Genomic DNA, 13,271 nt, shown 5'->3' with positions numbered 1-13,271 from the left:
CTTTATTAATTTGCACTCCATTGTACCCTTGCAACTTTGACTTAATCATCAAGTCCTTGCAAACATAAAGACAAAAGAGAAAACCAAAATACTGAATAATGTCTTCTATTTTTTGGCTTTAAATAAAGAGCAGAAAAAAATAGTTTCAAAACTATCAATTCTAAGGTAATCATAAAATGTTGTGATGAAAAGCCCGAGTGCTTAGCAACAAAGGAACACATAAGAATAGAATCATGTACACGGTGCATATATACTTAAGACTCTTGTATCAAGGGAATGATTTCATAGCTTCACTTTTCACTGAGGACATGGACACTACCCTTCAGTTGGACAAAAGCAGCAGCACTGGAGCTTGTGCTGCTGCTGCATACATGGGCATCACAACATATGCTGGTTGCTCACCTTTATCCACAATTAAATAGCTGCAGAGGACCTAATCTCACCCTACAGGGAGCAGCCATTAACGCCTAACCTTCATTATCCAGGATAACTGTCTCCTTTCCTGACAGTTTATATGTGACAACTTAGTCATCTGAGTTCCATTCATTCTCACGGCATGCATTCAGGTTACAGTACTTGAAACTAAGTTGACTCCTAGGAATGATCCATAGATGGTTTGAATTTCTGCCAAAGATAATATATCTTCTGAGGAAAAGAGGGAAAGAAAAAAGACAACACAGAAAAGCAATAAAAGAATAAGCTTTATGGGAAGAGCAGCCTCTTTTCCCATAAATGATGAATCAATCCATTATATTTGTGATAATCAATACCATGGATCCTCTTCATGTCAAGGTAAAAAAAAACCCAACCTGGTAAAGAGACAAATCATTATTAATTCATTCATTGCAATAACATTAATCACGGCGAGCTAATGTGATATTAATGTGGCTGTAATATGTTCTTCCATAGATAGGAATTTCACTGTAATATAGGAATTAACTACTGTACCATGGCTTTAAAGAGTTATGTAAATTGATAAATAACACTGAAAAGCTTTTTAAATAGGGGTAGGCATGAATCTATTGACGTGCTATGTTCAGGTGGAGACGGGAGGATGCCCACATCCTTCTCCAGTGCCCACACTTGCAGGTATGTTAACTCTGCTTTGCATTTTCCATGAGTTATTGCCTACAGCAACATCCAGTCAGCTTTTCAACATTGTGTGGTCCTCTTCCAGGAAATATTTGTGTGGGAGATTAGTAGTTCTGGGAAGGGAATCAAAGCTGTCATGATGCTCAGTGGTGTCTAGGAGGAGTTTGGGAGTCACGTGCAAATGGTGCTCTGGCCACCCTTCCACACCAAGGGAGGGGACAGCTTCCCAGATATACCTCCCCTAAGGATCTTCAAATCTGGCTTCTGCCATATCATTATTTTATGGGTAATAATTCAAAACAGACTCATCCTGTGTGACCAGTTCTTGAGTGTGGTGTGGTGTGGAATGCTGTCCTGTGCTGTGCTGTAGGGGACTTAGACAATAGAGAAGGACCTTGTCCTTTCTCACTCAGCACAGAGTACTGCAGCCTTCTGCTGAGGCTGTCAGCAGCGCTGACAACCAGGTGTTGATGGAGAACAGTGAAGGAAATGGAAAACAGAAATATAAGAATGCATAAGAAAAACAGTGAAACAAAAACAGTAAACCACCTTTCTACTTAAAACACTGCATAGATCCACTGTATCCCTAGTCTCACATAACATTTGTATTCCATGGAAAGTTATAAAACTCCAAGATGATGATGAAAGTTCCACTTGGAACAGTAAACTGTACTAAACCTCCAATAGTTCCTTCCAAACAGTATTTCCATGAGTGTGTGATTCAAATTACCTGTAGAAAAGATACAATTTTCTAGTATAATCTACCTTTTGTCTTTGCCTGCACATTGCCAGGTATACTAAATGTATTCGGGCTATAACTAGTATTTTTCCCAAGAAAAAAATACTGCTATTATGCTAAAAATGCTTTATGTTCCATTAAAAAAATAATTCATTTGAATCTGTATGTTTCATGAATTTAATCTTCTACAGCTATTCATTATCAAAGTATTTCAGTGTTACAAATTAAATTAGTTCTGTAACTATACTTGGAAGCTCAAACACCTAAGTTAAGTTTTGCTGAAGATCCCTTATTTATGCTTTGAATGAGCAAGTATAAGTGCAGTAATGAGCTTGTAGCAGCACAAACTGTATCTCTGGGTTTGCAGTTCTGCAATCTTGGTTCATATTAGTAGACACCTGATGTGCACAGAGCACCCATGTGGAACCTGTTTTCTACAGTATATTAGTCTCAATATTTGTCATTCACACCAAACTCTGTTTTAGACTAATGTGAAATATTTTCACAACAAACTAATACAACCATATTCAGTACGAACTATCAGATTTTGTGTCCAACAGTTTAGTGCTCCATTCAATAATGCAGCAATGCAGTTTGAGCTGCTTCAGTAATTAGAAGTGAAAATTATTGTATTTTTAAAATATTTTGGAAATTTTCTCTGCTATCCTGTCATTTAGGATAATTTTTCAGATCTCTGGATTTTTTTATTCTTTAAAATCCAATTATGTACATAATTTGCAGATTCTTTTTATCTCATATGGGAAAGCAAGGGGGAAACAAATATTGCAAAAAAGTTAAATGTCTTGAATATAGTTTGGAACCATCAACAATATTTGTACCCAATACTATAGCCTATTACCACAAGAGATTCTTCCTACTATTTTTAATTAGCAAAACTATTAATCACTTCTGTACCGTAGCTGCTTATCATAAAACTGGTCAGTTAAAACTTCCTGACTTCCATCTTTTGTCTGTCCTGTCTGATAACCCTCTGGGAAAGCACTTTTTATAAGTGAATAATACAATAGGACCTAGATCATGGCTGACATCTTTACTGAGATCCTATCAAATGGTCATATGCAATTACTCAAAAGGAGCTTTGTCAATGAATGAGATTTGTGATAAGCTGGGAAGGTTAATATTTCTGTCAAGAGCTGAGATATCTATTCATTGCATAATTAGGATCACCACAGAAATACCTCAATATTCTTTATTACAGAAAAAGAAGAGGCTTTTGAAAGTATTTTTGTTAAAAATCTCTGGTATATGATATTCTCCTAGCCTCTGAATGGTTTTGTAGCAGCAGAGAAAGTTATACACCTAAACGTAAAGGGGCACAGTGGACATGGGATAAAATTTGGCTATTCTTAAGTATCATTTTAGTGTCAAGAAATGCCAATATCATATACATGTAATATTAACTTAAAATTATTTTGATTTACTTTATTACAAACCAGGAGAAAGAAGACACAGTAATTTTAAGAATGTTCCAGATTTTATCAGGGGTAGTTTAAATTGACAGAAGCAGCTTGAAATAATTCATTAATATTATAATATTGATTTTATTTCTGTTAGCTGACTATTTATCTTCTTTTAAAACCATGAAAGACACATAAAGATAATAATAACAATGGGTCACTTATTGTTATTTCACCTCGATTGTTTTAGTTTCAAGTATTTTAATAATAGATATGATTTTCAGGATATTTCTGATACAATGCTAGAATTGGAAGAAAAGGAACAGAGGGTAAAGTGAAGGTCAGTAACTGTTATTGTCATAATAAATCACAGGCATCTTATATTTTAACCTTATCTTGAATTTTCCTAGCAAATAGATTGGGAATTTTCTTTTTTCTTTTTTTTTTTGAGAAACAAGTCCAAAATACAACATTCCTGAAAGCACTCAGTAAGCCTCCAAATCTCTTGATGATACCCAGAAACATGGTGTTTCTTGGTTTGTTTTCTTTTTAGAAATGGAAAAATAATTATAAAACATATTGTGCTAATAAATCAAAAAAGGCGCTTGAAATAATCTCATAAAATGTTATGGCTTAAATAATGCCCTTCATCAGTATTCTTTGTTTAACATTTTATGTTTATTGATAAATGAAGATGCATTTAAATAATTCAAACAAAACATTAGCTGCAAGCAAGGAATTAATAATTGATAGGACTGGAAGGGCTTTTTTTCACATGGGAAATAGATAATATTAGCTTAATGTGGGGTTGTAGGAACAGAGGAAATGTAATGGATCTGCCTGCTTTAAACTGATGATTGTTATTGTGGTCTGAAAGTTGCTACAAAGGCAAAAGCAGGACAGCTCTGTAACGACAGTAGACTCCACTCATAGGAGCTGACAAGGCAAATTGTGGTTTGATACACCAGATTTATAGGGGAAGGGACCTAATAAACTTAACTTACACTAAAGGAAAAAAAAATACATGCTGTTAAACTTATGTCTGAGAATTTTCAAATGACAAAATCTAAACGGCTTTGGAGTCTAAAAATGTTCAGGTTTTTTTTCACCTCAGTTTCATTTCTTATGGTTACCTCCATGCAGCATTTTCTCTAAGTCAGGGACCCACTGGTAAGGAGACTGTAACGCAGAAGTGAATGCATTCTTGAGGATTCTCAGAGGAAGATCATTTAGTCTATAAACACTCATCATAAGGTTTTATTTATGTTTGCTTGTAAAGATGCCAAATTCTTCCAGCTGCGCATTTGAACATGGAGATGTAGAAAAACAGCTTTGTCAGGTCCTCTCTTAGGAAGGAAATTTCTGTTGGAGATCCTCAGGTTGTGTCTGGTGATAGAAAAACCCACAGAGTTACTTTCAAATTAGTTGCACAACTCCCATTTCCATTTGCTCTGGGAGACATAAGATTTATGGTGATTTGAAAGTCTACCAAATGATATTTTCATTTCCATATGGCATTTGTGAATCTACAATCCAAAAGTTCATTTTACACTCTAGCAGCCAGAATTTGCATTTACACATGTAACCAACATTTCACTTCATTAGTTTGATGAGCAGGACAAAATTTAAAATAAATGAAAAAAAAAAAAAAGTTGCTTAAATCTATAAAAATTTCACAAATGCTAATGGTCCAAAAACAAAAAAAAAAATCATGTTCTTCTAATCAAAATCTTTTTGACAGTCATAAACAAAAATATAAAACATGTCATCTGATCTGAAAACCAACAACATTTTTCAGGTTTTAAAAGTAAGTTTGAAAGATCACAGCCTTGTTGTACTTGGTCATGGCTACTAGAAACCACGCCATTATGTTACCAGGGTTTTACTTAAAGGTAGTGCTAGAACAGCCAAACACTTCTAATAAAAGTATTAAATGGAACATTCTTCATTACTTAAACCGTTGTATCTTGTGTCATCACTTACTAAAGATGATTGTGCCATATTACTGAAAATGAACAGTTGTGTTTTCTACCTATTTTCTGCAGGGGTAAATGGTCATAAAGGGATCAAGGCAGTGAAGAATCAAGTTCTGTATCTCTAGTTATGTGTGCCAAGTTCATACCTGAACATCTCCCAGAATAGGTTTTCTGAAGCAGACAGATTGTAAGCCTGCACAAAATTGGTTTCAGAAATGCAAATGGGAGAAAGCAGCTTTGTTTTCCAGCCATTGCAACACTCGACATGACATTTAGATAGACTTGCTTGCATTGACAGTAGGCACATATGTCTACTATTTTGTTTTAAAATATATGTATTGCTTTTAATAACAACATTACAGCTGTTCACAAAATGACGCCTCTAGACAGAAGCACTACAATGAAAAAAGAGTATCAACAGAAGGACTGTATCTGCATGCAACTCTGCAGTTGCCAAGAAATGAAGATATAACATATGGTCATTTTGTAAAGGTGAGCTGAACAAAAAACAAGCAGCAACCTAGCCAATTTTTGTCATTTGAATTCTCCTGTTCAAAACCCAATTTACTTTCATATGACTCTTGCTAATTTGAATGATATATTTATTAAAATATGATACAGCCAGCCCTGCAACTGGGAAAACAATTTAAAAATAAATTTGTGGAATGGTACGTTGCCAATTTTTCACTTGTCTAGAGCTATCCTTTAAAAATTAATGTATAATTTTGCAGCAGAAGAATCGAATGCTATTAACAGCTTGCTAGTGTGAAGAGAGGAAGTTGTAACTTATATTAAATATCCCACTGTTGATATGAATGCCTTCCCTTGATTTATCTGTTTATTGAACTGCCTTGGAAGGGCCACTTCTCATAGGAATGCATGGGGGAATGTTAACATAACCCAAGACTATTTGATAATCTTTCTGGACATCACCCAAAAAATGACAAGATTCAGGAAAAAACTGATAAGATTGGAAATGCTTCATTTCCCACTATAGCAATTTATAGACTGTAGGGAAAGTGTGGGCTCCAGACAAGCTGCTGGTTTAGGCAACATTACTGTTTTTGTACCCAAATAGCCAACAAAAATTCATAGTTGCGTGGGTTTTTTCGTCAACAGAAAAAAAAATATCAGATCCTTGATCTAATTCTGCTAACTGATAATGAACATATATATCTTTGGCTCCCTGAGTGCCTTAGGAAAATAGCAGGAAGGAAGCTTTTTTTCACTTACTGCACTATATCCCAAGCTGCTCTTTCCTTTCTTTTTTTTTTTGCTATTTCAGATCTCTTTGCAGATGCACTCTAAAGCCCCATACGTGCATGATATTTTCTCAACATTTCCTGTCTTATTGTCTAGTTCCCTATATTCTACTTTTCCACAAAGGCAGAACCTTTACAAACAGAAGCCTAAATTTATTTATTTTATGTTTTTGTAATTCTGAAATATGCCTGTGCTTAGAATAGAAGGCATCACTTTTCTAACTGCCTTAAGACTTTTGTTATTTTAACCACATTACACAAAGAATTTAGAGTTACTTGCTTTGTTTCCAGTGCATTTCAGCTCTGTCCTTACCAAGACTATTTATAATGAAGGGTAACAATATATTGCAAAATTGTTCAATTCCAGCAGAGTTTTGGTGTTCATTAGCAGGACCTTGGTGTTATTTGGCCAGCAGAGTTGGCTTAAGGAACTCCTCCTGACTTTATTGCACCTGAATTCTCGAATCTCAGTTCCCAGATTTAAATGATAAAAACAACAAAGGAATTTTTTAAAAAATTGTACAGAACACGAAGAGCTGTGCATTCCATTTCCCTAGCAAAACTGCTGTAGCCAGTACTCTTTGCACAAAAGACTTGAGCACAAATGTTAATTTAACAAGTTAAACTGGAAAGAAATCTATCAGGAAGGAGAAATATCATGGCAGCTCTGTCGCCATCCTGATGAAAGATAGGAACCTGTGAGGGACAAATGTCTGCATTTCAGAACAACTACCTGATTTCCACAAACAAGTCAATGGCTGTGGCAGGGCTCCTGCCCCAACTACTGTCTCTGTTCCAGGCTCTAGAGTCAATGCCAATGTAAAACTCCAGTCATCACTCTAGCTGATGGTCAGAGTGAGAATAAGATTTGTTAATACTGCTAACACTTGAATTGGGGTCAATAGGACAAAGCAGTGGGAGGGCTGAGAAAAATCAGGACTCACTAATTAGGACAGTGCTCAGTTATCTCCATCCTAACAAGCATTCTTTGGTTTAGAATAGATGTTATGGGGAATATCAAAGAAAATATCTAGCAGCAACATTTCTTGCTTGATCAGGCTAGCCATCACATTTTCAGTCAGTTCTGCAGAGGAATCAAATACCACAGTAGTTCCCCTATACACATTGCAGAGAGAAAAAATTACATCCTCCGTCACTATTAAGATCTTCCTAGAAGAGATTTTCAGTTTAACTCACTGATTTTCATGGCTGTAGGTTGAAAGAAATACCATTTTAGCTGCTAAATTTCAAATATTAAACAGAATCCATGGTACTTTCAGTCTGTTTTCTGAGCAGAAGATGATGCCCAGAGTCTACTGCACAGCCATTGCAGGATAGCTCCTTTAATCCACAGCAGCACCACTTTCCCGCCTGCCCACTCAAGTGCAGTCACCAAAGTCAATGAACATCTGATAATTAGGGGGAATGATGAGCCAGCCCTTTCTCTTTATGATAACAGGAAAAATAGCTCGTGTAATACAACACTGTGCATCGATCCCTTTTTGATCAAGGGAAAAAGATTTTGCAGAGGCATCAGATCATCAGGAAAAGAGGCGAGTGTGTATCTCTACACAGCCTTGATGAAACAGTCCCTTGTGCATTAGGTACTGTTCTAATCCCTTCAGTGCTCAAAAATATAGGCAAATAAAAGTGACTACAGCCTAGCAGAAGAAATGAAAGTAATATTTAGAGCTGTGATCTCAATTTAAGAAAAGCTGAATGAAAAAATAGATTACCTCCAGTGAGGATGAAGTGATAACAGGATAATTATCTTTCTATTTCTAAGGATTTCTTGGACTAAAAAAAATATTTATGGGACAATACCAGAAAAATATGATAAATTTTAGTAAGGGTAAATTTTTGCTGAATATCAGAAAAGACTTGCTTAGCTTTCCATAGGCTATGAAATAGAGTTTCTCATGGGAAATGGAAAAAACCTGGGACTTTTCAGAGCAAAACTGAATAAAGCACAGAAAGTTTTACTGCAGTGCTGCAGATGTGACCATCTTTTATTTCTAGATTTGTGCATGTCTGTTACAAAATATTTGTTTAGGAATCCAGGTTCTCCTTTAGCTATTTTATGGCAGCTTTGTAAAGCAGTTTTCATTTTCTTATTTCCTTTTAAATAAGAAAGGAAAAAAACAAACTTCTCCTAGTAAATAATAATTTTTTTAATACAACTTTTTCTATTGAAATATTTCTGTCCTTGAATAATGAAGAACATAAAACATATTTGCTATTAATTATAAAAGAAATTTCATGGATATTTATCACAAGGATGTTAATTCATTGGAATGGAATTTTTCCATGTAATTTTAATTCAGTAGACAAGAAGGATCTCAACAGAACATTTAATTTTGAAAATTCAAACCTGACGTTTTTTCTCAGAATTTAGATATAAAGTTACTTCCATTCTTTTCTTTACATTTTTTCTAATTTTGTCCCTACCCCTAAACTAGTTAAACTTTCCAAGAAATATACATTTTGTCTTCATCTTACTAAAAGTATACTTCATTATTCTACTTCTTAATGTGAAGGTTATGTTATGTTATGTTATGTTATATGTTATGTTATATGTTATGTTATATGTTATGTTATATGTTATGTTATGTTATATATGTTATATGTTATATGTTGTGTTATTCTGCTTCAGTGTATTTAGAGGCTTTCCAAGACGCTCACTGTAGCTTCCTGATTTTAAAGAATGTTCTGTTTCTCTGGTCTGCCTCCTTTCCAGCACTGAATAATGATAAACAGATCTTGCAAAAATCTTTTCACTGATGTTTAAACTGAAGAACAAAATTCAGAGAGAGATAAGGTATCACTTTTCACCAAACATGTTACTCTAGCTGTATATCCTACATCTTGACTTGCTGCAATGTTTATAACAACACATTTTATGTATAATGCCATGAAGTGATGACAATCTGCTCTACTGTCATGGTGTGATGTTGAATTAATAGGAAACAAGGTGAGGGCAGAGCAGGCAATCATTGTATGTGTTAACTTCATGATTAACCATTGGGTTCTTAATAAAGTCTTACTCTACAGAACAGACTGCCAAATATTTTTGTCACTTCTACAATATTTTGTCAAAATATATGACCTTGAAAGTCACCTTTGAAGTTATCTTAATATTTCATGCAACTGAGACTAATGCAGCTTTTATGAATTTCAGTGAGAACACACCTGATGTGTAAAATAATCCCTAATAGTGAGTGAAATTCCTAAAAATAGATCATATGCAGTGAAGTGTGTTGCAAGAGAATGCACTGCATTTCTCTCAATTTAACTCAACTTAGTTCATGTTATTCGTTAATTATGCTAGAATATTTCTCTTTAAATTGAAAATAGAATTGATAAACAGCATTTCCATCACAGTTTGTGAAACCTGTTTGGCAGACTACAGAGATCAAAAGCTCTTGCTCAGTTTCAAGATCATCAAGTGCCTAGTGCAGATTCATTAGTTGCTTGTCTTGCTGCACTAGTTCAAGAAGAACGTCACAAATGCCCTCATTGCAGAGAAGACTTGTCAAGACATAAACTAGTCTGTCCTTCCTATCTCTCAGTGCAGCTGCACACACCTTTTGCATCCACGGTGTGTAAGATCATCAGCCATTCTTGCCTACAGACCAGACTTTATCTAAAAAACTCAGGCCAATTTTCAGTACTCGTTGATATGACTTTTGCCTCCATGATAAGGGAACTAAAGTCAAAACACAATTATCACACTCTACCAGGTGAGATAAGGGACCATAGCAAATAAAATATTCCTTCCCCCTGAAGCTTATACACCAGGTATAAACAAGAGACAAAAAGTATAATATAAACATATAGCAATACTGGTTTTTTAACAGTTAATCATCTCAACAAAAAAATAACTTTTTTTAAATTAGACACCATGTAAAATAAAGTTGAAACAACAGATTGATTGTAGACAGAAGAACAGTTTCACAGATACTGTTTTCAAGCATGAGGATTAGCCAGAAGGAAAGAAATAAGGAGCTAACTTTAAATTTAAATAAATAAAAAATGAAGCTCTGAAAAGGAGGCTAGCTAGAAGCAGTTATTAATATATTGACAGTAATCCAAGGTGATAAAGTGGGATTAGGCTATGAAGAATCTGAAGAATCTCAATGGGCCATCCTCAATGGGATAAAGTTTTTTTTCAGGGCTCTTTTATCAAGAAAATTTTGCCTGCACATTCCTCTTGAATGTGGCTAGAAGACTGATGAGGGAGTAATGAGTGAAAGCGCTCACCCTCAAAAAGGTGCAAGCAATACCTAACCAAGCTGTTCAAGGTATAATTTCAATGCATGTTTGACAGACTGCCCCAGATCAGAGTTATTGATGGTGACACAGTTTAGTGATACCACAAGCCTTCAGTTTTGCACATTTGGCAGATGTCTGTGCCATAGTGTCTGCATTTGCACAATGTGGCTGAGTATAGTCTGTGTTAATCAGCATTAGGAGTACAATATCTAGAAAGTAAATTATTTAAGATATATTTATTCTCGAGCCTTTCAGGTTCATTTTTGTTAGCAACAGGAACACATGATTTCAAAAATGCAGAAGCTAAATTTTGCAACAGCCCCATTGATATGGACCAAAGGTACCTAAATACTTATTGCACCCCCAGAATTGAATCAAACCAAACCTATCCCATTTTGAAAGAAAAGTTCCCAGTCTTATGCAGAAGCCTAGATTTTTAAAGGTTCCAAAACATCTGGTAAAAGTCAGATTTTTCTCAAGAAGGTTTTTACATTTATTTTTATAAAGTCTTTATACATATGTACATATACAAATATAAGTGAGCCTTGTGATGCTCATATTCTCTAGAAAATTACACTGAGAAAAAAATTTATAGTCAAGTTTTTATTTTTAGTAGAGGTAATATAACATATATTGTGATTAACAGTCCACAGCTACAAAAGGGAGTTAAGATCTTTTAAATACTATGCAAAAGCTCTATTTCTTCAGTTTCAGCAGAGGCTAAGATTTAAACCTTGATATTAGAAGCCTTATCTTGGACATAATTTATTTAAAAAATGCCCCCAAGATTTTCTACAGCATGATTATAATGCCTATATGAACTGATGGAATCAAGGCCTTAAAATTCTGACCTGTCAAGTCCACTGCTCAGCCACTCTCTATCTGGAGTTGGTATCACAGATTCACTAGCATTTATCTATTGCAAATATTTATAGTATTGAGATAGTTTATTGATACTTGACCCTGCAAAACCACCACAGGTTTGTCTCACCTATTGCTTCTGTTGGCAGACAGACTGCTGATTTCAGGTGTGAGCAAGCAGGTAACCAGCAAGAGAGGAGCAGCTGGGAAACTCTATGGAAACTATGAGAGTGTGGGGGTTTGAAGGCTATTTGTTCTCTCTGTTTTACTGGCAACACTTTGATGTCAAGTTTCATTGTTTCTGTACAGGGAGGCCAGTTTTCAGCTATCTGGCAAAGACAAATTATGAAGAATTCTGAAAAGAATGTAATTTTTACTGCTTGAGAAATTGCGGGAGGTCTTGTGACATATAAGCTGAGTATTAGTAAGGCTGAGAGATCCTGGAAGAAGACACACCTATGGTTATAAAAGAAAAAGAGACCTGACAAAAGATATTTGAAACTTCATGCTTTGCATGATAGCTTGTTTAAATATTTTTGCTACAAGTGGAATTGAAGTAGGAAGTATTGTAATATCTTTTCTGAGGAAGTGGACCAAAATCTCAATTTAGAGTCTCAATATTTCCAAATGTTGGTAAGGACTCGTAAGCTCAGGCTCTGGCTGGAACTTCCATGAAAAATAATCGATCTTATCTACCTCCTCCTTTGTGACTTTCTTACCCTCCATTCTCTCTTTATTCAGGGATCTTATAGTGATGTTGGGTCTTGGGTTCTAAAATAATAACCTAAATAGTACATATTCCTCTAATGTAATGAAATGTGCACTTAATAGGCCATGTTGGCCAAAACCCACATTGCTATTAAATATTAAATGCACCTGGTTTTATTCTGATGCTCAATTAATCTGTTAATAGTTCTGAAATAAGCTGGTTGGTCTATTTTGAAAACAAGACGTGTTTTCATCAAAATCCATTTAAATTCTCCATTTTAAAAGAATTATTTACATAAGCATTATCTATGACTTAATTCCAAGGCTGAAAACAAAAAACAATATTAACAAAATCACAATCTCTCTATTTCTCTCACTTCCAGAATCTGTCTCTACTTTCTAGCTCTTTTTTTTGATGCCATAGAATATATTTATGTACGAGAGAAAGCCACAGTAGTAAAAAACGGCTGTCTGAGAAAACAAAGAACAATTAATGAAGAAAAAATGTCTACAATGGAATGCCTGTTATTTTCCCTTAAGTGATACATTAGGTACAGGAAATCACATTACAATTTGATGTATGTGTCACTTTAAGAGTGATTCTTGGATTGTGGAGGTAGCTTGTGTGTCGTATGATGTAAGTACTTTTATTGAGTAGGTAAATGTGTAATAGCTAAAAGCCTCATAAATCAGCTAAATGTTCTCCCAATTTATAGAGAATATTTGATCTGAGAACATTACCGTCTAGTGAGCTGCTGAGAAAGAGAGAAGACATGAAGAGTGATGGAGATGGATATCTTGGGTAATTTTTTGGATATATGGTATCTGGGGCTGCCTCTTAATTTCTTGCATCTTTTGTACTCATTAACACCTGTGTAAGAGTAATCTACTACCAAGCTAAAGTTTTCTGCTTACTTACTTTAGCACTTTTATAGCTGCTTCC

Source organism: Pseudopodoces humilis, chromosome 7 (genome assembly GCF_049639895.1).
Source record: "Pseudopodoces humilis isolate 2021_Gansu_Grassland_sample_001 chromosome 7, ASM4963989v1, whole genome shotgun sequence".
Classification (NCBI taxonomy): Eukaryota; Metazoa; Chordata; class Aves; order Passeriformes; family Paridae; genus Pseudopodoces; species Pseudopodoces humilis.
This window is presented reverse-complemented; position numbering follows the sequence as displayed.